The sequence below is a fragment of the Nansenia antarctica genome (genome assembly GCF_963989245.1).
Source record: "Nansenia antarctica genome assembly, contig: SUPER_18_unloc_1, whole genome shotgun sequence".
Lineage (NCBI taxonomy): Eukaryota > Metazoa > Chordata > Actinopteri > Argentiniformes > Microstomatidae > Nansenia > Nansenia antarctica.
In genome coordinates this window covers 347,501-353,515 of record NW_027663467.1, presented here as the reverse complement: position 1 = coordinate 353,515, position 6,015 = coordinate 347,501, and the positions used below count along the sequence as shown (strand labels likewise).

The window sequence follows — 6,015 nt, the reverse complement described above, 5'->3', positions numbered from 1 at the left end:
TGTTAGTTATGCATAATATGTACGTATATGATTTGGGCTGCAGTATGACAGTATGATGGCCTGACTTAGTGGAGGCTGGGTGGAGGAAGAAATCGGATGGACGGGGCTCATTGTAAACGCATGGAATGGAATGAGGAACGGTATGATAACACACGTTGTTTGATACCATTCCTCATTCCGACTCCATGTGTCACAATGATCCCCGTCCTCCTCCTCCGATTGGTCTTCCTCCAGCAGCCTCCCCTAGTCTGAGTAGCAGAAAGACGTGTGTCGTAAATGAGAGTCAGCCCAGGGTGATGATGAAGGTCCTGTAGACCTCCCGGTAGGCGTTCCTCAGGAGGACATAAGGGAAACACTTCTCCAGCATGTCCTGGCTCAGGAACGGGGAGGTTTCCACTATCTACAGGTAAGAGATCACACAGTTATATACTGTCAATCAAATACATTCCATTTTAGTGATGCAGTATATCAAGTAAAACATCAGAGGATGGGGTCATTGTAATGCATGGACGAGATGGGTGCGGCTGTGGCGCAGGAGGGGCGGCTGATCGGCGGTTCGAACCCGGGCCAGCCACATGTCGAGGTGTCCTCGGGCAAGACACTGAACCCCAAATTACTCCCAATGAGCGGGCCCGGCGCCTTGCATGGTAGCTTGCCGCCATTTGTGTGTGAAAGTGTGTGTGAATGGGTGAATGAGAGGCCATTGTAAAGCTCTTTGGAATAAGACAGTATATAAGTCAGTCCATTTAGATGAGGAACGGTTGTATGCAGGGTGTGTTTGCCAAGCGGAGCCTATACACTACCATGTGCAGAAGCAGGTAAATGGAGTCCCGGTTCGTGGTGTCCACCCGCTCCACGTTCTGACCCAGCTGCAGCAGTGTGGAAGATGCCACCTGTAAGGTCACAGGTCAAAGGTCAAGATTTAAAATATCAACAGGAGAAAATAAAGCCATAAATACATTTCCAAAGGGAGGTTTTTTAGGACACTACATCTTAAACGGTCACAGGAGCAACAACAACTAAAGATCGGAAAAGTAAAAAGGGAATGTGCCGCTCCAAAACAAATACAAAGATTTCCCAGGGTGTATAGAAGGTCCCCTCGGACCTCCCTGTGTTTGGGTAGTCTCTTCTAGGCGGTCTACAGATGCTCGAACTATCAACAAACCACAGTATCGACGGCAACTCCACTGACATGCAACAGTTTGCGTAGGTCAGGACCGGCCAACTCCACTGACATGCAACAGTTTGCGTAGGTCAGGACCGGCCGTGGCGTTTGCCAAGAGAAACAACTCAGACAAGTACAACTGACAGCTGACTTCACCCCTGGGCCTGGTGGACACTGTGTGTTTGAGATTAAAAGGGGCAATCTGGGATTGGTACGGTATATACATTTGGACGTGGTTAAAACTATCATTTCGAGGATCTCAGTCCTCTGCATCCGTACACACAAACACACACACACACACACACGCACACACAGAGACACACACACACACACACACACACACACACTCACACTCACACACGCACACACACACAGAGACACACACACACACAGAGACACACACGCAAACACACACACACACACACACACACACACACACACACACACACACCAAGAGACAAACAAACAAAAGCACAAAGTGGCAAAAAGTGGGTGGAAAAAGGTTGTTGCTGCCAGTTCACACAGCAGAGGACTGTGGAGCTTGAGGAAGGAGATGGTTAATAGACCCGCTCCCCACCAAGTACACCAAGGTCCTAACTAGCAGCCCAAGACTGTAGCTCTATCTAGGAATTTGAGAGTGGTTTCATTTCTCCATCCCCCAGCTGTTTAACAGCATCCCAGGTTGCCCATTTTATATCATGATAATAACCAATCAATAACATGATTTATAACCAACGTTAGAGGTTTGTACTACTCACCAACAGGAACTCTTTGAGGTGCTGCTCGATGTTCTTGTTCTGGACTGTGAACATGGCTGCAGCCAGTTGATTGACAGCAGTGGCTACACAGTGGATGTTGTTGTGGTGACCTGAGGATGACAGACAGACAGGACAGATGGATGGACAGACAGAGTAATATTTACAGAGGGAAGGAGGAGGGGGGGGGGCAACCCTTATAAAAGATCATCATTTATAAAGGTCTCACTGGCACAGCACCAGAATATCTGAAAGACCTTTTGCTAGCATATCAGCCCAATAGAGCTCTCAGGTCTTCTGACGCTGGCTTTCTCTGCGTACCACATGTACAAAAGAGGAGATTTGGTGAGGATGCATTAATTTTATGCACCAAACTGTGGAATGCACTGCCAGTTTACATTAGGGATGCAACCTCAGCAAATATTTTCAAGTCAAGACTAAAAAAGCATCTTTTTAATATTGCCTTTAAATGACTAAATAATTAAATGGTGATTATATAATGATTAAAGCACTTTGAGCTGCAACGTTTGCAGGAAAAGTGCTATACAAATAAAGGTTATTATTATTATTATTATTATTATTATTATTATTATTATATTATTATTATTATTATACATCATCAAGCAATACATATACAGTATATTCAATTGAATGGGGAAGTGTGTCCAAACTTTTGACTGGTACTGTACAGAAGTGGCAAATCATCTTCTTTGGACACCCCTTAGAGTCATAAAGGGCCCCCTAACAAGTGTGTCATATGAACCCTGCAGAGTGACACCTAACCAAACAGCACTTTGTGCAACAGGAAACACTGGACTTCCTCAACCTCAGACTCAGAGAGCCTATCCTCCTAAAGAGAGAGAGAGAGAGAGAGAGAGAGAGAGAGAGAGAGAGAGAGAGAGAGCCTATCCTCCTAAAGAGAGAGAGAGAGAAAGAGAGAGAGCCTGTCCTCTTAAAGAGAGAGAGAGAGAGACTATCCTCCTAAAGAGAGAGAGAGAGAAAGAGAGAGAGCCTGTCCTCCTAAAGAAAGAGAGACAGAGAGAGAGCCTGTCCTCCTAAAGAGAGAGAGAGAGAGCCTGTCCTCCTAAAGAGAGAGAGAGAGAGAGAGAGAGAGAGAGCCTGTCCTCCTAAAGAGAGAGAGAGAAAGAGAGAGAGAGCCTGTCCTCCTAAAGAGAGAGAGAGAGAGCCTATCCTCCTAAAGAGAGAGAGAGAGAGCCTGTCCTCCTAAAGAGAGAGAGAGAGCCTATCCTCCTAAAGAGAGAAAGAGAGAGAGAGAGAGAGAGAGAGAGAGAGAGCCTGTCCTCCTAAAGAGAGAGAGAGAGAGAGCCTGTCCTCCTAAAGAGAGAGAGAGAGAGCCTGTCCTCCTAAAGAGAGAGAGAGAGAGCCTGTCCTCTTAAAGAGAGAGAGAGCCTGTCCTCCTAAAGAGAGAAATAGAGAGAGAGAGAGAGAGCATATCCTCCTAAAGAGAGAGAGAGAGCCTATCCTCTTAAAGAGAGAAATAGAGAGAGAGAGAGAGAGAGCCTGTCTTCCTAAAGAGAGAGAGAGAGAGCCTATCCTCCTAAAGAGAGAGAGAGAGCCTGTCCTCCTAAAGAGAGAGAGAGAGAGCCTGTCCTCCTAAAGAGAGAGAGAGAGCCTGTCCTCCTAAAGAGAGAGAGAGAGCCTATCCTCCTAAAGAGAGAGAGAGAGAGAGAGCCTATCCTCCTAAAGAGAGAGAGAGAGAGCCTATCCTCCTAAAGAGAGAGAGAGAGCCTGTCCTCCTAAAGAGAGAGAGAGAGAGAGCCTGTCCTCCTAAAGAGAGAGAGAGAGAGAGAGAGCCTGTCCTCCTAAAGAGAGAGAGAGAGAGAGCCTGTCCTCCTAAAGAGAGAGAGAGAGAAAGAGAGAGAGAGCCTGTCCTCCTAAAGAGAGAGAGAGAGCCTGTCCTCCTAAAGAGAGAGAGAGAGAGAGAGAAAGAGAGAGAGAGAGCCTGTCCTCCTAAAGAGAGAGAGAGAGAGCCTATCCTCCTAAAGAGAGAGAGAGAGAGAGAGAGAGAGAGAGAGAGAGAGAGAGAGAGAGAGAGAGAGAGAGCCTATCCTCCTAAATCATGTCAATGGAAAAAGCAACAGACTGAAAAAACAACCTGAGGTAAATGCCACCCTCTGCTCTGCTGTAGATCTTCTGTTTGATGTCGCTGAAGTTTTTGTTTAGTCAAGGCTCAGTGCCAAGTCCCTGAGTTCAGCCGGCCCGAGGCCAAGACTAACTATGAAAGCAGCACGGCATTAGATCTCTGGAAACAAATGTCCCCTTTGCAAAAATATGTTTGTCATTATTCAACATCGTTTGAATTGTATGCATGTGGGGTGTCTGCTGTCATTGGAGAGTCATTATCATTCAACGATGGCACAGGGCTCTTCTCATTGCACGGGGGTAAGAGAGATGGTGTGAGATAAGGTGGGATGATATGTTATGATAAACAGAACGGTTTTCGTTGGTACTCTTACTCGCTATTTACTGAGAAATGAATGTGGTAACTATGTGGTAACGAAGGGAACTTTCTGGAATTCAGCACAAGGTTACCACCTAAATGCTACTAATAGTGGTGCTTCGGTTAGTGAATCTAAAAGAACCAAAGAGTGCAATTATCAGGTAATAATAATGCTTTTACTGAGGACTTTCTTAATAAGATACTGGTCAAGTGTCTGGTGTTTTGGTCTGCGAGGTCATTTTAAATTTACGACTCAGCTAAATGGCATATATTATTATATTGATATCAAAACACTGAATAAACTGCTGAAGTCACAGTGCCTGGGCATTGTCATCCCTTATCCTAGGCTTTACACTCACCTCCATACTCTTTGCTGTAGGACGAGTTAGGATCCAGAGCCAGGATGGGCAGGGACACAGCGACATAGACCAGGAGCAGACAGGACAGCTTGTACTCCTCATCCACTGAGGAGTTATCTAGGGAGAGTATAGACAGAGGCTGTAGAGTCCTGCTGAGCCACAGTTAAACACAATGTAAATACAGTAGCATACGGTATGTATATGTTGTACCGTACGCGTGTGTTCATTGGTTGTACATGTATATACTGTAGGCTTTATGTTGTATATGTAACTGGCAGGTTGGTTTAAACCGGGGACATCTCGCATGGTAGTCACAGACCGCTATATCATTAAAACGTTTTACCAAGAGGACATTCTTGTGATAAGAGCGCTATGTCTGGGCCTGCAGGACGATCTCCTCACAAGAGCGTGATTCTAAAACACCTCAACTACATATGTATGTCCAGTATATAGGCTGTATATATGTATTATGTCGATTTTATGTATCCTGTACTGTATACATAGTGTGTATGTGCATTGTATGTACACAACGGACATCCAACAGCCCGTCGCCTTGCCTACCTGTGCGCATGTTGGCGATGGCTTTGACCAGGGCGGGGTCTATGTCACAACTGAGGCCTGCAGCAGAGGCCAGCTCAAACACACTGAGGGTCACCTGGACAGTGACCATACACATATATAATCAAATCAGTAAGTGGTATCTGTGAAACAGCATGAAACAAAAAAATTATCATCCCAAGAAGCATCCAAATCTATGGTTTTTTCCACAGTTTTCAGTGTGCGGATGCTTTTTTTCATCCCATGTCAGCTCCAGCACTTCAGCTAAATCTGATTATGGATGAGCCAGTGGTATTTTCACCAAATAAACAACAACAAAAACAACCTTTCTCGAGACAGCGATTGTATATCATTGGTTAACCTCCTGGCCTGTGTCTGTTGCCAGGCATGCCAGGCTTTTTTCCTGCTGACATGTTTTGTTTTTGGTGAGAGACAGGGGTGAGTGTGTCCCACGGAAGGGAGGTGGGGAGGGGTGCTGCTGACGTCTTTGGGGTTACTGTGGCATGTCTGTCAAGCCCCTCTCTCAAGGGCTACCACAAGGGGTTTTTACTCTTTGTAAGAAGCTAGTACTTAGAAGCAACATCCTGCCACTAATGCTGAAGATGCTACTAGTCAACATGCTACCACTATCATCACACTACCACAGACATTTTAATAGGAACACACCCTTTTTTCTCTCAAAACAGCCTCAATTCTTTGTGGCATTGATTCCACAAG

General features: G+C 45.6%; 1 pseudogene across 1 annotated transcript in view; it reads right to left on the bottom strand.

The window, feature by feature from the left end:
* Positions 1 to 283: 283 nt before the first annotated feature.
* The window catches only part of LOC308173707 (nck-associated protein 1-like), a 27,526-nt pseudogene continuing 21,794 nt past the window's right edge, over positions 284 to 6,015 (bottom strand). The window contains exons 27-31 of the transcript in view: positions 5,302 to 5,395; positions 4,741 to 4,857; positions 1,924 to 2,033; positions 804 to 893; positions 284 to 400 (exon numbers count right to left, since the gene is read on the bottom strand). The product of the transcript in view is annotated as a nck-associated protein 1-like (transcript). The remainder of the gene's footprint in view (positions 401 to 803; positions 894 to 1,923; positions 2,034 to 4,740; positions 4,858 to 5,301; positions 5,396 to 6,015) is intronic.